This window comes from Musca domestica, unplaced genomic scaffold (genome assembly GCF_030504385.1).
Source record: "Musca domestica strain aabys unplaced genomic scaffold, Musca_domestica.polishedcontigs.V.1.1 33, whole genome shotgun sequence".
Taxonomy (NCBI): domain Eukaryota; kingdom Metazoa; phylum Arthropoda; class Insecta; order Diptera; family Muscidae; genus Musca; species Musca domestica.
Window position 1 is genome coordinate 1,481,845 of NW_026712312.1, and position 25,121 is coordinate 1,506,965.

At 33.3% G+C, this 25,121-nt stretch overlaps 1 protein-coding gene across 2 annotated transcripts in view; it reads left to right on the top strand.

The window, feature by feature from the left end:
• LOC101900140 (sodium-coupled monocarboxylate transporter 1) overlaps positions 1-25,121 on the top strand; it is a 301,185-nt gene that overhangs the window by 52,729 nt on the left and 223,335 nt on the right. For both annotated transcript variants that reach the window (XM_059125300.1, XM_059125301.1), the window contains one exon: positions 12,977-13,031. The gene's annotated coding sequence lies outside the window, so the exon portion shown is untranslated. The remainder of the gene's footprint in view (positions 1-12,976; positions 13,032-25,121) is intronic.

A 25,121-nucleotide genomic window follows, 5' to 3' on the forward strand; every position in this document is an offset into this window, starting at 1 on the left:
AGTCGGTCATGTAGGTCCACGTCTTCGTATAGCCCCATATAACGATACCCGCCGATATTCGGTATTTTGACGATTTTAGCGATATTTTGTCACCGGAATTGTATCAAATTTGGTACTTGAAATTCGTAATGGATACTACAGCCTAAGACAGAAAATCGGTCATGTAGGTCCACGTCTTCGTATAGCCTCCATATAACGGTACCTTCCGATATTCGGTATTTGGATGATTTTAGCGACATTATTTACCGGAATCGTTTTAAATTTGGTATTTGAAATTCGTAATGGATACTACAGCCTAAGACAGTAAATCGGTCATGTAGGTCCACGTCTTCGTGTAGCCCCCATATAACTGTACCCTCCGATATTCGGTATTTTGATGATTTTAGCGATATTGTTTCATATTTGGTACTTAAAGTTCGCAATGGATACTACAACCTAAGACAGAAAATTGTCTCTGCAGGTCCACGTCTTCGTATAGCCCCCATATAATGGTACCTCCCGATATTCGGTATTTTGATGATATTAACTACATTATTCACATCATTTTTTTCAAATTTCACATTTGAATATTGTAATGGCTTATGACAAAAATTACCTATGCAGTTCCATGTCGTCGTATAGACCCTAATATAAGGGTACATATGGTATTTCTAAGATTTTAACAGAATTTTTAACGGATTCGATTTTTTTTGAAAATTCCAAAATTCGTTCCAAATTTTGGAGGGTATTTTTCTTAAGTTTCGCATTTGAATAGTGAAATGGCTTATGACAAAAGATACCTATTTTCAAGATTTTTACAGAATTTTAACGGATTTTATTGTTTTTGAGAATTGCCAAATTCGATCCAAATTGTGGAGGGCATTCAAAGTTCGGCCCGGCCGAACTTACAGCTTTTTTACAAGTTTGCTTTCATTCAATAAAATTAAAAAAATGTAAAAATTATGGCATTTGACTTTGTTGCAGTTTTTTATCTCACCCTGTATAGCCACTTATCCATAACAATTTCAAAATGTCACACTAATATTTTCGAGGAGCGTCAACCTAAATAGTTTATAAAGGAGTCCAATAAAATGTTCCAACTAACTATACATAGAAACGCTATGAGTGATTTTTGGAGATTTTCAGATTTTTCGCATTTTGCAATTCATATGATCCAAGCCACTTAGAAGGTGTTAAATTTTATGAATATTTCATTATGTTATCCTTTATAAAGTTTACCTTAATAATTAGATGAACATCTACTCATATTACTTAAGGCATATTTGTATTGACAATAACATCGATATGTAGCTTTCAATGCAAGCAAGTTCAAAGACCTATTGCACCGCAAACATACAAACGTGTGTATGTACGTATGTCGACTACAACATCAATAGAACAATGCAAAAGTTGAGAACTATAAAAAAAACACACACACACACAGAGCATTGCAATGTTGTTAACATCTAATTAAAATGTCAACACTCGGTTAATGTCGTTATTCATCGTGTAAATAATGATAATAACAGATGTTGGACATTCTCATTATGATGCAACAACAACAGCTACGAAAAAAATTATAGCTTTCGTCAAAGAGCACGCCCTTTAATTTGAAAGCCGTTTAAGAATTTAGCACCTACTAACTGTCAACTTTATTTGCGCGAAATATTTACGATGACGCAGCGACAAAAATATGATCTATACGAAATGGGCGACCAAGTTCAAAAACCACAATCTCAAAAGCGTAGCCAAAAGTTTACTTGAGGGGTTGCAGATAATTAAATATCTTGACTACGCCTCTGTTTGCCAGGTCTATAAATATCAATATCAAGTTATTTAAACTTTTTTTTACGTTGACAATAACTTAACGCTAACGTTAAGCGTGAGTCTAAATGAAGGTGCTAATAAATTTGCCAATTATTGTTAATACTGCTAAATGACATTAATTGCCCGCGGCTGAGGTTATGAAGTATCGTTGACGTTTAGCTGCGAGATGCTGCCAGGTGATGACTTGGCATATTGGAAAATATGCATAAATATTTGAGAATGAACTGAACGACGTTTCGTTGATGCAATTGATTAATGCATTTCGATGACGATCTGGGTAAATATGTAAAATCTAAAGGGGATTCTAAGGTGGATTTCTAAGAATATAAAATAGCATTTAGGAAACTCCCAAGTTCCAATATTAAAAAAAAAAAAACAGTTAAAAAGTATCAGTCGGCTTTTCCAAAAGATGGATACCCACAGCCAATGGTCAATTATTCAAATATATTTTAACTTCTGTTTTGATTATTCAAATTGTTGAACCTCTATGACGTAGGTTCCGAAGCAATGGGTCAATATTGTCCATTTCGTATCGGACCTAAATAAATATGATATACATTTTCCGAAGTGGCAGGATTGGACTATATCGACTACTTGCTTCACTTTATATGAGATATGTGATAATTTTTAGAAAATGTGCTTGAAGTACCAGATATAATCGATCGAAGTATTCCATTTGTCCCTCCACCATAGTATGAAGGGTATATTAAGTTTGTCATTCCGTTTGTAACACCTCGAAATATACATTTTAGACACCACAAAGTATATATACTCATGATCAGCATAAAATTCTATGTCGATTTAGCGATGTCCGTCTTTCCATCTGCCAGTCTGGGAAAACCATTCTAACTTCCGAACGAAATAAAGTAGGTTGATGAAATTTTACTCAAATGTATATTATGTCTGCAGGACTTTTGTTATTGGTATATTCGGTACTTTGATGATTTTAGAGACATTCTTCGCCGGTTCAAATTTGGCATTTGAAGTTCGTAATGGATACTACAGCCTATGACAGAAAATTGTCTGTGCATGTCTACGTCTTCGTATAGCCTCCATATAACATTACCTCCCGGTATTTGGAATTTTGATGATTTTAGCGACATTATTCACCGAAATTATTTGAAATTTAGTATTTAAAGTTCGTAATGGATACTACAGTCTGTGACAAAAATTGTGTGTCCAGGTCTACGTTTAGATCCCATATAACGGTACCTCCCGATATTCGGTATTTTGATGATTTTAGCGATATTAATTATCGGAATTGTTTCAAATTTGATATTTGAAGTTCGTAACGTAACTACAGCCTATGACAGAAAATCGTATGTGCAGGTCCACGTTTTGGTATAGCCCCCAAATAATAGTACCAACATATATTCGGTATTTTAATGGTTTAAAATAATTTTTTCGCGATTTTTTTTCAAGTTTCACATTTGAATATTGTAATGGCTTACGACGAAAGTTACCCATGCAGGACCACGTCGTATAGATCGTATAAATCCTAATAAAACGGCTACATTCGGTATTTTTAAGATTTTAACAGAATTTTTAATGGATTTTATTTTATTTTACTTACAGCTTTATTACTTGTCATACTTTATCTCAAACAGATAAAAATATTGGTATGGGCAAAATTACAAGAAAATCGAACTTTCATCCTCAAATTTTATGCGAAATCATAAATTCTGTAGTTATCTCGGTTTTCTGGTCTGGAGAAATATTTAGAAATAGCAAGTTGTGAAGAATCGCTGTCTTGTTTCGCATATTATGGCAGATAAAAGTATTGACAATTGTGATCCTTTAAAGGTGAGCTTTACAACAGATCTTGTGTTTTTTGTATGTATGAAATCTGAAGAGAGTTAAATGCTTATTTTGCTTTCTTCAGTGTTTTTTTTTATATCTTGAACCCTATGTGGGGAGTTATCAGAAGAAATGGCCCGATCTCTATCATCTTTATAACAGATCTTGTGTTAATGGAAATATTGAGATGAACCGAGTCTAAATGGGGTCGGATTTTAATTTTATGAATATTAAACATTTCACGCATTGTGGGGGAGTAACGAAAAAGAGTGGACCTATACAAGTTGAGATAAAAAACTGCAACAAACTCAAACGCCATAATTTTTACATTTTTTTAATTTTATTGAATGAAAGCAAAAAATGTCGGAAATGGCATTAAATTTTAGAATAAGTTCAGATTTGTTCGAATTGGTCATCTTTGACACGAATTATGGCTTGCAAACGGCCAATGAAACCGTCACACGCTGCCCGAACCTTGCTCTGCGGTTTTTTGGCCGATTTTCGACGAAGCTCTTGCTTGAGGTTATCGACACTTTGGCAATTTTTAGTGCTAACCTTGCTTTCAAAAAAATTCCAGACACACTGGTCCAACGGACTGGCATCCGCACTTGTTGGTGGCCATTGTGCGCGAAGAAATGAAGCGAGGAACCTCATTTTGTAACCATTCTTGGATGGCGCGTGCTGAGGGCAATGGGGCTGAGTTCTGTTGGGAAAGTTCAAAGTTTGCGGCCAAAATGTTTGCGTGCCCAAGGTTTTAATACACTCTCCAGAATATTTTCGCGACAATATTCGGCATTTATCCTGATGCAACGGTCGGAGAGTGACCATCAGCTGTTATGGCGGCCCACACCATCACCATGGTCGGCGCTTGAGTTCTGGTGGCCAACGAGTGGTTTAAAAATAATAAGGTTGGTTGCAGTTTTTCATCTCCACCTGTATATCCTATCTTCACAGCAGATCTTGAGCTAGTAGAAAAAATGGGATGTGTGAAATAGGAAGAGAACCGGATGCTTGTTCCGGATTTTATAATCGTTTTGGATATTCAAAACGTTGACCTTTTGTGGAGGAGGTACCAGAATGGGTGTTCCGATCTCTACATTCTTTATAACAGATCTTTTGTTGATGAAAATAAAGAGGTGTGTCAAGTCTGAATGGAATCGAATGTTAATTTCGCGTTTATAAGCTGGATGGATGTTCAAAACTTTGTCCCTGTGTGGGAGAGTTACCAGAGGAAATGCACCTATATATCCCATCTTCACAGCAGATCTTGTGTCAGTAGAAGTAATGGGATGTGCGAAATATGAAGATAACTGTATGCTTATTTCGGATTTTATAATCGTTTTTGATGAAAATATTGAGATGTGCCAAATCTGGATAATCGAATATTATTTTCGAATTTTTATGAGCTTCATGGATATTCAAAATGTTGACCCTTTATGGGTGAGGCACCAGAGGAAAAGGACCGATATATTCCATCTCCACACCAGACCTTGGGTTAATAAAAATATTGTGTAATTTGAAGGCAATGGAACTCTTACATCACATTATATAATGTTTACCCTTTGTGGGGAAGGTTGTGATGGAGAGGACCGATATTGTCCATTTTCGCACCTGACCTAGCACTGATGCAAATATAAGAATTTGCAAAGTTGGTGCAAAATCTCTTTCTGTGCAAATTTATTTATTTATTTATTTATTTTTTTTTTTTTTTTTTTGAAAATTTTTACCTTTGTGGGGGAGGTACCAGAAGGAGTGAACCGATATAGTTCATCTTAACGCCAGACTTTGGGATAATAAAAATATTGGGATGTGTGAAATTAAGAGACATAATTATTCAAAATGTTGACCCTTTGTGGGGGAGGTACTCGGTGGAGTGGGCGGATATTGTCAATTTTGGGACCTGGCCTGGCACTAATGCACATATTAGTATTTGTAAGGTCGGAGCAAAATCGGATTGTCCTTTTTCTTCCTTCCCCCGTTTTCCAATTTCGACCTTTTGTTGGAGAGATACCAGAAGGAGTGAACCGATTTTGCCCATCTCCGAATTTGATTTAAATTTGATAATAATATTACGATGTGTCAAGTTTAGAAAAAATCGGATACTTCCTTCGAGAGTTATCGTGCGCAACAGCCAGTCAGACAGATGGACGGACCGACGTACGGACATCGCTAGATCGGCTCCAAATCTACTGAAACGGATTTAGTCTAAAGAAACCTAGGGTCTAAAACCGTTATTTCGATGAGGCACGTTTTGGCCGTATGAAATAATATACACCCTCTCCAGGAATATGACTGAGGGTATAAAAATCATAATATGGAGTGTTTTCCCCCTTTTTTATGTTTTCATAGAATTGAGAGCTGGAAACTACAACTTAAATACAAATTTGTTGGAAATATCCACTTGGCGATGTTATGAATATAAACATTTGTGTTTTTTTTTTTTTTTTTTTTTTGAATATAAACATATGTGGTGGTGGCATATACCGTATATAATCAAATACTCGTATGCATGTATCCACAGCCAAAAAAATTATTCTTTTTTTATCGGGGATGAACCCCATTCAAAAATACAAATTAAAAAGATACTTCCCATTTTTTTCGAAACATTTCCATTGAATAAATCATTTCATCAAAAGATCTGAAGAAAGCTGTCACAACAGCGTCAGAAATGCATTCGATGACTCATCGGATCTGCAATTAAAATTCTAAACACAACAATTGATTGATTTATTTACTTTATTTATTTATGCGCACATTTCTTAGAAGAATTGAAACAGCCAACAATAACAACAACAACAACAAAGCGCAGAAGAATGTCCACACTTTGACACAATCACCAATTGTCAGCCAAATATAAAAGAGAATTAAAACAATGCATTTCTTAAAAAAAAAAAAACAATAAATAAATAACTCAATAATTTGATAGATTAATTGACGACAATTGCAAAAGAGAATAAAAATATTTTCTGAATTCCAAAACAAAGTCAATAATAAAATCGTATATGGCATCGAACTTATCATGTTATACCCTACTCAACTGCAGATGTGTCAGAGAAAAGCTACTTTTTTGGTAACGCAAATAAGTATTTGTTAATCAATCAGCGATCAGCAGTACCATTACATGATTAAACCAGTAAAGAAAGGATGAATTCGGTCGGGCCGATATTATCATCACACCTCTATATCCGTAACGAATAAGAGTTTATATTGGAAAATTATGTAACGTAAATCTTACCATCTGTGCGTGCTCAATGCTCATTACGACTTTATAAGGGATAAACTTCAAAATCGGATACCTAATACAGAGTGAGATAAAAAACCTGCAAAAAAGTTAAACGCCACATTTTTAAATTTTTTTAATATTTAAATTTTTTTAATATTATTTTTAATTTTTTTTAATATTATTGAATGAAAGCAAAAAATGTCGGAAATATCATCAAATTTTAGAATAAGTTTAGATTTGTTCAAATTGGTCCCCTTTGCTAGGAATTATGGCCTTCAAACGGCCAATGAAACCGTCACACGCTGCACGAATGTTGCTCTGCGATATTTAAAAATATTTTTCTAGACTCTTCCAAAACCTCCCCCTAGGCTCCCCAGGCCTCAAGGCATGATTTTTTTTATTTTATTTCTAGAGCCATCTAGGGCCTCAAGGCCTGGGTTTTTTAAGGTTTTTTTCTAGACCCGTCCAAGGCCTCAGGGCCTGGATTTTTTAAGGTTTTTTTTTTTTCAAGACCCATCTAAGGCCTCAAGGCCTGGTTTTTTTAAGATTTTTTTCAAGACCCATCCAGGCCTCAAGCTGTGAATTTTTTTTAAGATTCTTTTTAGACCCATCCATGGCCTCAAGGCGTGAAGTTTTTTAAATTTTTTTTCTAGACCCATTCAAGGCCTCAAAGCGTTGAATTTTTGAGGGATTTTTCTAGAAAATTAAAAAAAATAGAGTTTTTTTTTTTTTTTTTTTTTTTTTTTTTTGACAATTTTAAAGATTTTTTTTCTGGACTCCTGCAAAACTTTACCCAAGGTTCCAAAGAGTAGATTTTTTAGAAAGTTTTAAATATATATTTTTTAGACTCCTACAAAACCTCATCCAAGGTTCCAAAACGCGGATTTTTTAAGGAGTTTTTTAGATAATTTTAAAGATATTTCTAGACCCCCTCCAAGGTTCTAAGGCGTGGATTTTTTTAAGGATTTTGCTAGACAATTTAAAACATTGTTTCTAGACTCCTCCAAAACCTCATCCAAGGTTCGAAGGCGTGGAATTTTTTAAGGATTTTGCTAGACAATTTAAAACATTGTTTCTAGACTCCTCCTAGGCGGTGATCGAAACTTTGCTATTTTTTAGTCCCAACCAAAATACTCCAAGACACAATAGTCCAACGGATTGTTATCTGCAGATTTTGGTAGCCAACGTGCGCTGAGTTCTGTTGGAATGTCCAAGGTCTGCGACCAAATTGTTTGCGTGTCCAAGGCTTTAATACAACCTCCAGAATATCTTTGCGATAATATATGGCATTTATTCTGATGCCACGGTCGATTAATACGAGCGAAGAGGGACCATCGGCTGTTATGGCTGCCCACACCATCACCATGGCCGGCGCTTGAATTCTGGTGGCCAACAGAAGTGCACTTTTTCAGCTGACCTCTTCGGCAAGTAAACACGATCATTTTGTTTGTTTACAAACTGCTGGACAACGAATGTTTTCTCATCGGAGAAAACCTAATTCGGTAGTTCACCACTTTTAAGTCTATTTTCTCTCTGTTGCAGTGTAAGTTCTTGAACTTTTTGGAATTTCAATGGCTTTACCCCCAACGCATTTTTCAATATTTGCCGAATGGAATATTGCGATATGTTAAGCTCACGAGCCATTTTTCGCCCGCTGCGAAGCGGGTTTTGATCAAGTCGCTTCTTTACTTTTCGAACCGTTTCTGCTGATGTTGCTGTTTTGTTCCGTCCACTTCCTTGATGATGGGCTACGCTACCAGTATCACGGCACAAGACACAAAACATTTATTCACATTTAAATCCTGGAGTGCTCTAAAGATAGCCCCTTTGGGGTTTTCCAGCCAAATATAAAGAAATCACACTATCACGCTTGAATTCCATCACGAATAACATTTTTTCTGGAAAATTCTCACCAAAATGCTTTTGTGCGCTTGTAAGTAATATTATGAGCTGTCACTGTAATAATTTTAACAGCTGTCGGCTTCAAAATGACAGCAGTCTGAAGTTGGTTGCAGTTTTTTCATCTCATCCTGTATATATCTACATACATTTCTTTGAAAAGTCACCAAATTTTAAAACATATTTCCAAAGTAATTTGACACTAGTTTTAAGTTTTGGTGACCCTTCAAAGAAAATGTATTCAGATACGCGGAGAACCCATATAAAGGTACCTTCGATTGGTTTTGGATTTTAGTTTCTTAAATTGTCTTTCCCTGCCAAACCAAAAATGCCTAATTAAAGCATATTTGGTTTTTAAAACCCTAAAAATCAGTAGGTACCTTATTTGGTTATCGTAAATGTTCAGTCTAGTATCTTTTTTGTCATATACTATTCAATACGCCAGATGGTAGATATCACTTAATACCCAAAAATGTTCCCAATCGAAATAAATGTTTACGTCATTTGGAGTCGATCTAGCCATTTTTGTCTCTTACTCTGTCTGTCCGACTTGTGCTAACAATGATGCATAGAAATATTTTTATCAAACTTAAATCGAGTTCCAAGATGGGCTATATCGGTTCATTTCCTCTTGTACCTTCCCCAAAAAAGTTTGAAAAATATAAAAATCTCATATTGAGGGTGTCTAAACTTGGCACATTCTAATATTTAGATAAGATCTTAATTTTCTCACAACCTAATATTTTTGTCGATATTAAGGCATGTAGGAAAATGTAATATACTCACGCCACTTGGTGCACTTTTTCATGTACCTCCCCCACAAAAAGTATTTTATTTTCAAACTTAGGTTAGGAGTGAATATGGAAAATAATGACTCGCTGTTTCTTCCCTTCCAAAGTAGTCACAATTTAGAAAGGAAATATGGAATTGGTGTCCAAGCCTTTTCAAGACTTGCATATCCCAATTATATGAAAACAAGTTTTCGCAAGGGGGAAACATTTTTAATTATCATTACAAGTGGAGAGAGATGAAAATGTTTTAAAATTTAGAAGAATTTTCCAAAAGAATTTTAGTTTTATTTAATTCTTTGGTTCCTCTTCTATTGAGTTTACGATCTCGTCACTTGGGTAAATTTTTTTTCATAGAAGTTATTTTTAAAATAACTTCTGGGGAGAATATCCCAGACAAAAAACAAGGCAACTGATGAGGATTGGTGGCTCTTTCCGAAATCTAGGTATTACCTGCCTTACCCCCTGGTAAACATTACCATCGTTCTCCACTAATAAACAAACGTTGTTTTTATAAAAACAACATTAAAGGGATTAAGCCTGACCAATTTTACCACTACAAAATACTATGGTATCCCGAACAAACAAGCCAACACTGTTCTATTATCATTACTTTTATACAATTCTAAATTATTAACCAACTCTCTCATTTGCATCATGGCCGGACAGAGAGTCGCACTTTATGTTCTCCCAATTTTGTTTGCTATCTTAATTTGCTTGGTCATGTATTACACTTTCGTCGATTTGGATCCTTCAAACTACGGCGAGAAAGATTTCAAGCCACAGCATATCTAAAAAAGTTAATTTGCATTTTCAAATTTGAAAATGGTATTAAGCAATTTTCAGATTAATGCTCATTTTTATGATAAATTGTTTTTTTTTTTTTTTTTTTTGTAAAAAATTAAATAAAACAGCTCTGGCAACATGTTAAATTTGAACGAAATCCAACAATTACTGGCATGTGACTAAATCACAATTTCTTGCAAAAAAACGACAACAACAACAAACATAAAACTGTTGAATTAAATATATACATGTATAAACGATTTTTATTTATAATTTTAGCGTCACCGCAACATTTAAATGAATTCGAAATTAAAACAAAAAATAACAAATCTTGAAATAGAATTTCAATTAAGTCATACCGTAGTGATTGTTCAATGAGAACTGTAGCCAACAAAGATCCGCATGACATTGGCAATGAAAATGCAATGAATTTGGTTAAAAATTTGGCACCTTCCGAATCTGGTATACCCTTAATTGCAGGGCGTTTGTAATTGAAAAGGAATTTAATTTTTTTTAATTAATGATGGTTAGAGAAAATATTTGTGGTATGATTATAAAAATTCAAAAGTATTTTAAACCAGTAAAGAAAGTCTTAAAGTCGGGCGGTGCCAACTTTATGATACCATACACAACTTTGCTAATTTAGTAGATCTCCACATAACAATTAAATGTTTTTATGGGAGAATTCAATCATACACGCTATGATTATAATAATAATTTAAAGTTCAAAGGGCTAAACATGCCGAAACACTTGTATCTTTTAAATTCGGAGGTGTATTGCCCATTTGGTGTACAATTAATTTGAAATCAGATAAAGATATGTATGGGAGCTATATCCAAATTTGAACCGATCTCGATAAAATATGGCAAAGATACTTCTGAGCTGTATTTGATATATTGCCCTGAATATCGTTGTTACATAGTGCATAATACAGCAGTGGGTAGCAAATACAACAAATCGGATGAACAGTATATATGGGAGCTATAGCTATATCTGGACCGATCCTCACCAAATTTGACATACTTGCTTCCAGACTCAATTCGGTCGTAAGAGGCAAATTTCATCCCATTTGGTGCACAATAAAAGGTAAATCGGACGAAGTTATGTATGGGAGATATATCCAAATCCGAACCGATCTCGATAAAAATTAGCAGAAATATTTCTGAGCTGTATTTGAAATATTTCCCCAAATATTGTTGTTACAGAGTGAATATTATGGCTGCGGAGGACAAAAATAACAAATCGGATGAACAATATATATGGAAGCTATAGTTATATGTGAACCGATTTGGATCAAATTTGGCATACTTATGCATATTACGGGTGTGGGTAGTAAATACAACATATCGTATGAAAAATATATATGGGAGCTATAGCTATATCTGAACCGATCTTCACCAAATTTGACATACTAGCTTCTGGACACAATTCGGTCGTATGTGCCAAATTCTATCCCATTTGGACAAATATTAGACATTTGATGCACAATAAAAGGTAAATCGGACGAAGTTATATATGTGGGAGCTATATTCAAATCTGAACCGATCTCGATAAAATTTAGCAAACGTATTTCTGAGCTGTATTTGATATATTTCTCCAAATATTGTTGTTACAGAGTGCATATTACGTCTGCGGAGGACAAAAATAACAAATCGGATGAACAATATATATGGGAGCTATAGCTATATCTAAACCAATTTCGATCAAATTTGGCATACTTATTTTCAGGTCTAATTGGGTTGTATGTGCAAAATATCATACCATTCGGGCTTATATTACACATTTGATGCACAATAAAAGGCAAATCGGACGAAGATATATGTGGGAGCTATATCTAAATTTTGACCGATTATATCCAATTTGAATAGAGTTCGTCCTTGGGCCAAACAAATGATTTGTGCAAAATTTCATCTGGATATGGCTATAAATGCGAACTGTACTTTATTCACAAAAATACATGGACAGACGGACGGACATACATAAATCGGCTCAGAATGTGATTCTATGCAGATCATCAAAAGGAACTATGGGTCTATCTCGTTTCCCTTTGCCTGTTACAAACAAATGCACAAACACATAATATCCTGACCACCTTATGGTGTAGGGTATAAAAATCGTAGGGTCGCACATGTCATATACTAATCTCTTTCTCTCTCTCTCTCTCTCTTACTCTTATTTTTGTTCCCTAATTTCCCCTCATGACTCACTCAATAACTTCAAAATATCAATCAGGGAAAAGTAGGAAATAAATTTTAAAAATAACAAACATCAACATCTCCGAATAACAATGTTACTCTTAGTAGTTTTTTTTTTTTACAAATTCAACCATCACCTTAACTGTTTAACAAATACCCCGATAATTTATTTATATTTACCTTATATTCTTAACAGATAAATTAGCATTTATTAACTATACAGGCATTAATTAACATTGTGTGTGAAACAATGTATCAAGCCAATTAATTAATTGAGTCTGGAAGAAGTTTTTTTCTGCTACAAAATATGGAAATGTTTTATTATTTTTTTTTTTTAATAAACCACATTATTCCATATATATAACACGTGCAATACAATTATGTCAGAGCTAAATAATATTTAAAAATACTTTTTTTATAAACACTTTTTTTCTGGTACACGTTTTTTTGTAATGGAAAAAATGTTCCTTTTTATTTCCAGCTCTCTGCGACTGGCGTTAAACAACTGGATTAGCCTTTAATTGATTTAATTGCAAGTAAGTACAAAATAAATAAATATTTTCTTAGTTTTTACATTTTTAATTAAAGGTAATTTACAATAAATTATTTGTATTGATAATTACATAGGCATATAGGTTTGCTGAAATTAGAAATTCTATTAGAAAGAAAATTACTCTGGGTCTAAATGGGCCGTTTTATTATCTTCACCATTATTAACATTTAAAACGTTGAATATAACAATAACAGTGGGCTACAAAATTCAAATTGTTCAATAATTACGGAGAAAATCCAGCAGACTATGAAAGTGGAGATAACACTAGAAGATAGGTATATCGTGTTCGCGGAAGAAATTGTATGCACCGTTTTACTTTTGTTACTACACTGTTTTTATTCATTTAAAATAATTCTTAAGTTCTACTTATGATAATTTTTCTTAACCTAGTCTAGCATAAAGTGTAAGAGAAAGAGAGAGAGAAATAGAGAGATACAAATCTACACATGCCTGTGCACCATGCCGCCATAAATTCTAGGGGAGGTCATAAAACATGCGTAGCTATCTCACTTGTGGCAAGCAAACATGCTGCACTTCCTTATCAGTATGAGTTAAGATTTCATCCAGTAATCTAACTCAAACATACCACATGCAGCAATTGAATTATTTATTTCTAACTCAAATGTCTATTCACCACATTTTCTTATCTTATATAATATGGACTGTATTAAAAAGATCCCTGTTTAACAAATCCCTATCATCTACACTAGTTAGCCCCGCTATTCTCTTTTATTATAAAAACATGTTCACTTATCCGTGAACATATCGATATTTTGAAAGTTTACATCGAAAAGTAACCAAAATAGTGGGCAAGTTCCCCCATCTTCCACACTTTTGGAAATTTTCCGATGAGAATCCTTGGAATCTTAAATTTTGTCCTCAGCTATATTGCAGATAAAAATTCGAGGAATATTACCCTTCGGAACATTTCCAAAAGTATGGTGTGGGGTCAAGTTCTTTCTTTTTCTTCTTTTTTATATCCTGCACCATACGTAGTATGGAGGGTATATTGACTAATATTCTGCCAATCCATTCCACTGGAAACTATGGGTAAAAACGTCAAAATATCGAAATCATTGTCAAAATATGGAACCATTGACAAAACATTGACCTATCTAGACCATGTTCTGCTACAGAAAATAGAATCCATTATGAACTCGAAAAAAATAGATTTTAAATTATTGCAATAAAAACTGTTGCTAAAATCATTAAAATGTCGAATATAAGGAGGTACAAAGGTATAAGAAAGGCTATGAAAAAACATAGACATATATAGGTCATATTCAGCCACGATAGGTAGAACCCATTACAAATGTGACTTTAACCCCTTTACTTTGGCAAATGAGGCTAAATAGACAATATTCTGCCAAAGGAGGTGAAATCGATGATAAACTCTAAATGGCGAGTTTAAAACGATTCCGTTAGAAAATGTGGATAATATCGTCCTGCAGCCAAAAAAAGGTATTACAACAGGGCTAAATCGACTTTGAGGATGGTATGAAAATCTACATCAGATCTCCTAAAACGGATTTAATCCGCCCTATGGCGGACTACACACAAAAAGAAAGGATAATCTGATTCTACTCCAACTTTGCAAATCCTAATATTTTCATCAGTGCTAAAAAATGTGATGTAAGTGTCCGATTGTCTTCAAATTACACACATCGCAAAATTTTTAATAACCCGAGGACGGGTGTGAAGATGGAATATATCGGTCAACTCCTTCCCCACGAAGGGAAAAAAATTTTGAATATTCACGAAGCTCATAAAACTCGAAATTAACATTCGATTCTATTCAGACTTGCCAAATCTGAATGTTTCTATCAACACAAGATCTGTTATAAAGATAGTAGAGGTCAGACCATTCCCTCTGGTACCTCCCCCACAAAGGGTCAAAGTTTTAAATAACGAAAACGATAATAAAATCCGAAATCTTCAAATTTCGCATATCCAAATATTTTTGCTAACGCAAAATCTGTTATGAAGATGATGTATATCTGTGAACCCCTTCTGGTACCTTTACCCACAAAGGGTCACAATTTCCAATACTTATATCTGTCATAACTTGCGATTCTTTACAACTTGCTATATTTAAATATTTCTCTTAACCAGAAATCTGATATGAATATATTTTTATTGAAATTAAAAATTCCACATAAAATTGGATATAAATGTTCGATTTTCTTAAAATTTTGCACATACCAATATTTTTATCTGTATTAGTTGAAGTACCTAACGCATATTTCCACATTTTTCAAAAATTTTCACATACCTCATATAAAGTATAGGAAGCGTCGATATAATCCAAATTATTTATAATATATATATATATATATATATATATATATATATATATATATATATATATATATATATATATATATATATATATATATATATATATATATATATATATATATATATATATATTTATTTATTTATTTATTTATTTATATAATCCAAATTTATCTGTCTTAGGTCTAATAAGAATTGATCAATATTGGCCAACTGCTTCGGAACAACACCCCCCTCCCCCTCCGTAGAGGTCAACAGTTAGAATAATCATAATTCATGACTGGGGGTATTCATCTTTCGGCAAAACCGACTGATACTATTTTACTTTACAAGAATCAAGGGTTTAAGGTAAGTTCGATATTTGAAGGTGGTTTTCAAAATATGTCTATATTTATTATGTTATGTTGTTATGAATAACAACAACTTTGACGTATGTGATAATATCGCAAAAAAGTTAGAAGAATCACATATACTTCCACCTTTCTTGTGACACACATCAATGATTGACAGACATGTCACGACAACCACCCATATCGAAATAGTTTCAAATCACAACAGGGTTAACGAACTTAAAATATAACAATATTTGCATTCGAATTAAATAGAAAAGCAGTTGCTTAGATACTACAACCAAAAATTTGTACAAAGAATACAAAAAAAAAACAAGTAAAAAGCCGTAAAGGGCCGAACTTTCAATACCCTTCACGATTTGGAACAAATTTGGCACTTTTAAAAAAAAAAAATAAATAAATAAATAAATAAATAAAATCCGTTAAAAACTCTGTTAAAACCTTAAAAATGCCGAATGTGGCTATTATATTAAGGTCTATAAGACGAAATGAACCTGCGCAGGTAACATGTGCCATAAGCTATTACAATATTCAAATGGGAAGCTTAAAAAAATCGGTTATATTGTCGATAAAATCAAAATACCGAAAATCGGGAGGTACCGTTATATGGGGTTTATACGAAGACGTGGACCTGCACAGACAATTTTCTGTGGTAGGCTGTAGTATCCATTACGAACTTCAAATACTAAATTTGAAAAAAAAAAATTCTGGTAAATAATGTCGCTAAGATCATCAAACTGCCGAGTATCAGGAGGTACTGTTATATGGGGGCTATACGAAGGCGTGGGCCTACACAAACAATTTTCTGTCATAAGATGTAGTATCCGTTACGAACTTCAAATGCGAGATTTGAAATAATTCCGGTAAATAACGTCGCTAAAATCATCACAATACTGAATATCGGGAGGTACCGCTACATGGGGGCTATACGAAGACCTGGACCTACATGGTTCATTTTCTGTTTTAGTCTGTTATATTCATTGCGAACTTTAAATGCCAAATTTCAAACAATTCCGGTAAATAATGGCGCTAAAATCATCAAAATACCGAATATCAGGAGATACCGCTATATGGGGGCTATGTGAAGACATGAACCTACATGGCTCATTTCCTGTGTTAGGCTGTAGTTCTATTACGAACTTCAAATGCCAAATTTGAAAGAATTGCGGTGAATAATGTCGCTAAAATCAACAAAGTACAGAATATCGGGGGTACCATTACATGGGGGATGTACGAAGACGTGGACCTACACAAACAATGTTCTGTCATAGGATGTAGTATCCATTACGAACTTCAAAAACAAATTTGAAACATTTGCTGTGAATAATGTCGGTTAAATCACCAAAATACCGAAAAAAGGTACCATTATATGGGGGCTATACCAAAACGTGGACCTACATCACCCATTTTCAATACCAAAAGTCCTGCAGACATAATACACATTTGAGTAAAATTTTATCAATCTACTTCAATTCGTTCGGAAGCTAGAGTGATTTCCACAGACGGATAGAGGGACGGACGGACGGACATCGCTAAATCGACATAGAATTTTATGCTGATCAAGAATATTTACACTTTGTGGGGTCTAAAAATGGATATTTCGAGGTGTTACAAACGGAATGACAAACTTAATATATTCTCCATACTATGGTGGAGGGTATAACAATGCAAGCATATGGGAAAAGTCTTAAGGAGGAGAGGACGACTGATATTTCACCCCATAGGTACAAGGAAATATCTTTACAATGGGTGTAAAAAATATGGTTTTATAAAAATAGTAAAGAGGTTAACAATGGCATATTTTACCATTTTTAACATCATCGCCATTACACCAAATAAGACCAGTTTACATATATGGAAATAACAAACCCAATATTATATTGTTTTTTTTCCCAACTTATATTTCACACACACAATCAATATTCAAAACACTAATTCAATCACATGACACTCGGCTAATCCTTAATTAAATGTCAAATGATGACGATTCGGATTCCACTTTCAGTTTTTCCTCTTTCCATTGCAGACGATTATTTTCCAGTCATTTGAACGGTTTAATTGTTTATTTTGTCATTTGACACGAATAACAATTATTCGATCATAAAACTAAGTGAATTGTTGTAGTTGGAGATATTTTTCTCTTTTTGTTCACTCGAATTGAAAACGTAAACAAAATTTCCAACTATTTCATGTAATTTAAATAATAATTATTGTCAATTCGATAGAAATGTAAAGGTTTTTTTTTATATATGGCGGAAATGTGAGGGAGTTTTATTTTTGTGGGTTTAAAACAGAATTATAATTCTGTGAAAAAAACTGCATAGTTTTGCGATAAGTAATTAAAAGGGTATTTTTAGAATAATAAAGAATATGACTATTATTTATTGAATGTTGAAAAAAATATATATTTTTTATATGGGCTATTCCATGAAAATGTGAAATAAATACTTTCCTAAAGAAAAACAAGTTAAAAAGCAGTAAGTTCGACCGGGCCGAACTTTGAATACCCTCCACCATTTGGAACAAATTTGGAAATTTTCAAAAAATAAAGCCCTTAAAAATTCTGTGAAAATTTTAAAAATACCGAATATAGCCGGTTTATTGGGGTCTATACGACGTGAACACTACTACATAGGCATTGTTTGTCATAAGCCATTACCATATGCAAATTCGAAACTTGAAATAAACGGTGAATAATGTAGCTAAAATCATCAAAATATCGAATATAGAGGGGTAACGTAACATCGGAGCTGTGCGAAGACCTGGACCAGAATAGGCAATTTTCTCTCACAGGCTGTAGCATCTATTACGAACTTCAAATACGACATCTCAAACAATTTCGGTGGGTATTGTACCTAAACTCGTCGAAATACCGAATATAGGGAGGTACTGACTGACATAGACTGTAGTTCCCATTACGAACTGTAAATAAGTAATATGAAACAATTTCGGTGAATAATGACGCTAAAATCATCAAAATACCGAATATTAGGAGGTACTGATATATGGGGCCTATACGAAGACCTGGACCTGCATTGACAATTTTTTGTCTTAGGCTGTAGTATTCATTACGAACTTCAAATACCAAATTTGAAACAATTCCGGTGAATAATGTTTCTAAAATCATCAAAATACCGAATATCGGGAGGTACCGCTATATGGGGTGCTATACCAAAACGTAAACCTACATGGCCCATTTTTAATACCAAAAGTTCTGCAGACATTATATACATTTGGGTAAGATTTTATCAATCTACCTCATTTCGTTCGGAAGCTAGAGTGATAGACGGGCACAGACGGATAGACGGCCGGACATCGCTAAATCGACATAGAATTTTTTTTAGGGTTTGTAGGGTCTAAAATGTACATTTCGAGGTGTTACAAATTTAATATACCCTCCATACTATGGTTAAGGGTATAAAAATCAACATTTGGCCAAATTAAATGGAAAACATGACCAAAACTTAAAAAAAAACATCTAGAAATAGGACTTATCTTCCTTTTACACCTTTCACCTAAATCTAATTTTTATGAAACTTTCAGGCAAAAAGAAAGATTTGCCGGGGAAAATTTTATCAAAAAATTAAGAAATATTTTCGGTTTTATTTATTTTTTTATTTTTTTGGAACCTTTATGCAAATATATTTTGGCATATAAATGGGGACCTATACTAAAATTTGATGAAGAATATGTCATCCCCCTAGAATGATGCTTTATGGCGGATTTTTTCACAAATCCACAAAAGGTACGGCTGTAATCCTAAAATATGTTCTTAATATAAATAGATTCATGGCGTTTAGGTAAGATTTATACCCCCTGATGTGTTCTAGGACCTATAGTAAATTTTATGACAAATAATTTTATTAAATATTATAACTTGCTCCGATCCCGTTTAATGGTGTTTTTAACCACATTTAAAAAAGGACCAAAAACCCCCCTTTCGACTCGATGGTTAAAATTTCTGGCAAAAATATTCCTCCTTTTTTATCTGCAATATGGCTGAAGACACTATTTTGGGTTGCACAGTGTAATTTTTAACATATCTGCTACTAAGCTCCTCAAAGATTACTCCTACAGTCAAAATGTTGCTCTCCCAAAACTTTTTCAGCCATTCACTAATCTATTTAAAAATAAAATTCTATATCCAAAAATTAAATAAATTTTTAATTACAACTTAACACTTTCAAAGTTTCAAACCTTTTTTTCTGACTAATTAATAAAATATCAACACATTTATTAATTTTTACGGGGTCTATTTTTGTGTCAAAATAAAGTTTTCGATGTATATCTTTGCAGATTAAAAATACAGTCCGACATGGCTTCGCTGAGTCCATAAGATTTCATTTATACCTATTGTTTATTGTTAAAATAAACAAATCTTAGATGGCATAAATATTTACAAAAAACCTGTGTTTCACAACTTATCCCAGGAGTGTGCGAATATTTGTTTTTGAACCACAAACCCACATTCAACACAAAATTATGCCACATTGTGGTAATCAGATGCAGAAAAATCAATCAGCTTATTTCGAAATAAGTTTCCAGGAATAGTCGGCCTATGTGGGAGAAAAGTAAGAACTTTTTCAGTCACTGCCACATAAACACAGTTTTGAAAAAAAGGTTTCCATGATAAATTGTATCGAAGCGGAGACTAGACCAAAGAAATATTATTTTCACAATGTTTAACTTTTCATAACCACAAAATGGGACTCCCATCCAAACCAAATGTCTACCTCAAGGGATGTGTAAATAACGACCTATATCCTTCAATCTGGTGATAGTTACATACAAGACTATTGAAAAATATGAATAAATTTCTAAACCAAACAAAGACCTGACAAAAAAATTAAAAACTTGATAATTCAATCAAAACAAAGGATTGAATCAACGTTTTGCCAAATAGTCAAGGATATGGATCCTTACGGAATCTATTTATGAATCATGCAATGGGTTGTAACGAACATGGAATGAAAACACAGGAAAACTGATATAGAAGAGTGGGTAACACACAGGAAACCTCTGAAGATAGAACCTTTAAAATTGGCATGGTGTGGTGGGAAGAGATAATTCTGGCTTTGTGGAAATCCGAACTAAAAGAGTAGAAAAAGTACTAAAATGTACTTAATGAAACCTGTTCCCTAGTACTTAAGTAACAGAAAATCTTTGAAAGGTACAAAATGGAACGAGATCAAGGACCATAAGCATCTGGTATGACAAGTTTTTAGAAAATATTTTCTCAACGAGTTTTCAAGGATATTTTTCATAAAATCCAAGGACTTATCTATAAATGTGGGGTTTGTAAGAATACTTTCCAAGAATCACCAGGACTATAAAATTGGCGGTTTTAAGAATAATTTTCAAGAACCGCCTTGGCTACAAACATGAAATCTTGAAAGTTACATTTTAAAGGATCAGCGGAATATTTTTTTCAAGGACCATAAACATCTGGAATGAGGAGTTTTTAAAAAATATTTGCTTCATAAATTTTCAAGAATATTTTTTTATGGAATCCAAGGACAAATAAGAATTTTTTTCAAGAGCCATAAGGACTTGATAATATTAGTATTTTTTAGAATATTTTCCAAGGACCAGTAGGGCTATAGATATGCCGTTTTTGAAAAATTTTGCAATGAACACAAGGACCTGTTTTAAATATTATTTTAAAGTGTCACTAGGGTTATAACCCGGGAGTTGTTAAGGAAATTTTTGAAGGATCAAGTATATTTTTCATGGGATCTAAGGACTTATAAGAATTTTTCAAAGAGCCACAAGGACTTCAAAATGTAAGTATTTTTCAGACTATTTTTCAAGAACCGATAGGGTTGTAGACGTGGAATTTTTAGAAAAATTTCCAATGAATGCAAGGAGCTGTTTTTAGAATTAATTTAAAGAATCGCTAGATTTATAACCCAGGAGTTGTTAAGGATATTTTTGAAAGAAACCAGGGCTATGGTTTTTTTAAGACTATTTTTTCAAGGACCATCAGAGATATAAACGAGGAAATATAAAATATTATTTAAGGACAATCCAAATCTTTGACTGTGCAGTATTTAAAAATAATTTTTAAGGATCATCAGGACTATAAAATTGGCTGTTTTAAGAATATTTTTCAAAGAATAATATTTTTCAAGGATAAGCGAAATATTTTTAAGGACCATAAGCATCTGGAATTAGGAGTGTTAAAACAAAATATTTTCTCAATGAGTTTTCAGAAATGTTTTTCATGGAATCTAAGGACTTATAAGAAATTTTTAATTCAATTAATTTTATTTTTCAGACTATTTTTCTAGAACCAGTAGGGTTATAGACGTGGAATTTTTAGAAAAAATTTGCAATGAATATAAGGTCCTGTTTTTAGAATTGTTTTAAAGAATCACCATAATCTATAAACCAGCAGTTTTTCGGAATATTTTTGAAGGATCACCAGGGTCATAGACGTGGGGTTTTTTAGAATATTTTCCCCAAGGACCACCAGTGCTATAAAACATACGTTCAAAGACCATAAGAACCTATGAACGTGAAGTTTTTTAAAATATTTGGTCAAGGATCACGAGGACCGGTAGTTTTAAGAATATTTATGAAGGATCTGTTAATGTGGGGTTTTTAAGAATACTTTTCAAGGATCTGTTAAGTTAGGGTGTTTTAGAATATTGTTTTGAAGGACCATCAGAGCTATAAATGTGAAAATTTATAACACATTTTTTAAGGACCATAAGAACCTACGAAGTGCATTTTCAAAAAATATTTGTCAAGGATCAGCAGGACTATAAACATGTAATTTTAAGAATATTTGTGAAGGATCTGTTAATGTGGGGTTTTTAAGAAAATTTTTCAAGGGATCACGAGGTCAGAATAACAATGTATTTTTCAAGGACCATAAGGACATGTAAAGGCATAGTTATTGAGATTATTTTTCAAGGATCAACAGATGTATAAACTTGGCGTTTGAAGGAACGTATTTCAGGGTTCACCAGGTCAATTAGGCTGGAATTTTTGTTTTCAGAATATCATAAGGACATCTAAAGGTGTATTTATTCAGAATTTTTTTAAGAGTCACCGGAACTATTAACTTGGCTTTTCGAAGAATTTTTTTTTTTCGATGATCATAAGGACTATAACTTTACGTTTTTAAGTGTTTTAAGGATCTTCAAATATGGAGTATTTAGGAAATCTTATTCAAGATCAATGGGACTAAGAACGTTATGTTTATAAACTTTTTTCAAGGACCATAAGGACTTTTACACTTGGAGAATTGTTTTAAAGAATCAACTGGGCTATAAACCAAAAATTTTTATGGATAGGGAAGGATCACTATAAAAGTGAGATTTTTTTAAAAATATTTTAAGGATCATCAAATCTATAAATGTGGAAGTTTGAAAAATATTTTTAAGCACCATCAGTTCTTAAAATTTTTTACAAGGATCACGAGAATATTTTTTAAGGATCTGTTAATGTGAGATTTTTACGAATATTTTTCAAGGATCAAAAGATGTATAAACCTGGTGTTTTTCAGAATGTATTATAGGCACCACCCTGTCTATAAGGCGGATTTTTTTCAGAATATTTTTCAAGAACCATAAGGAAATGTAAATGTGTAGTTATTGAGAATATTTTTTAGGGATCACCGGGGCGTTTTAAACAATGTTTTTTGAGGAGCATAAGGTCTTGAAAATGTGTCCTTTTTAAGAAAAACAAGTTAAAAAGTATCAGTCGGTTTTACCTGCAGATGTATACCCTCAGCCAATGTTCGATTAATTAAATACATTTTGACTTCTGTTATGATTATTGATGGCCTTCTACGGAGTAGATTCCAAGGAAATGGACCAATATTGTCCATTTCGTTTTGGGCCTAAATAGATATGATATAAACAATGAAACGAGCCAGGTTTGGGCTATATTGGTAACTTTCTTCACTTTATATGAAAAATGAGAAATGATAATTTTTAGGAAATGTTAGATTGTGCGCAAGGTATTGGATATAGTGGACCAAAGTATTCCACTTTCATACTTGATCTAATACAGATAAAAATATTGGTACGGGTAAAATTACAAGAAAATCGAAAATTTATATCCAGTTTTATGCCAAGTCGTAAATTCCATATTCATCTTCAATTGAATGCTTATTTCGCTTTCTTTAAGCGTAATTTTTTTTTCACCAGACGAATTGGTCCGATTTGTGTTAATGGAAATATGGAGATGCACCATGGCTGAATGGAATCGGATGTTAATTTCGATTTTTAAGAGCTTCAAGGATATTCAAAATGTTGACCCTTTGTGTGGGGAGGTACCGATAAATTCCATCTTCACAGTAGATCTTGTATTAATAGAAATAATGGGATGTGTGAAAAATGAGGAGATCCGGATGCTTATTTCGGATGTTATGATCGTGTTGGGTATTAAGAGGGAATAGTCTGACCTCTACCATATTTATGACAGATCTTGTGTTGATAAAAATATTAAGATGTGCCAAGTCTGAATGCAATCGGATGTTAATTTTGCGTTTTATGAGCTTAATGGATATTCAAAATTTTGACCCTTTGTGTGTGAGGTACCAGAAGGAGTGGACCGATATTATCGATCTTCACACCAGACCTTAGGTTGACAAAAATGTGCAATTTGAAGATAATCTGACTCTTCCATCATAAGAGTTATATTTATCCAAAATGTTGACCCTCTGTTGGGAAGGTACTTGATGAAGAGGATCGATATTGGCCTCTTTCGCACCTTACCTAGCACTGACACAAATATTTGGATTTGCAAAGTTGGAGCAAAATTGGATTATTCAGTGCAGTAAAATATTTTTTTTTTTTTTAAATTTCGAACTTTTGTGAGGGAAGTACCAGAAGGAGTGCACCGATAGTACCCATCTCCGAACTCGATCTAAGTTCAATAATAGTAATATTACAATGTACCAAATTTGGACCAAATCCGATACTCCCTTTGAGGTGAGGACGGACATCGCTAGATCGACTCCAAATATCGTGAAACGGATTTGATCCAAGGAGACCTAGGGTCTAAAACCGTTATTTCTATGAGCCACCTTTTGGTCGTATCAACTGATGTTTATCCTCTCTAGCCATATGGTTGAGGGTATAAGAATTTAAAGAATCATCAGGGCTCTAACTTTACGTTTTTGAGATTTTTTAAGGCCTTTTAAAGGATATGTTGAGTTTTTAGGTAATCTTATGCAAGATCACCAGTTTAAAAGATTATTTTCAAGGACCATAAGAACTGGCGTCCTTGGAATTTTAAAGAATCCTTTTTTCAGACTTGGATTTTTTGAGGATATAAATAATGGGCTAACAGAGTAACCAAAGTGGATTTTTGGTATTTTTTTTAAGACCACCAGAGTTTTGACCGTTTTTACAATTTGTCAAGAATGTATCACAACGTTCCGCAAACGTAGAGATTTTGATTTTTTTTTTTTT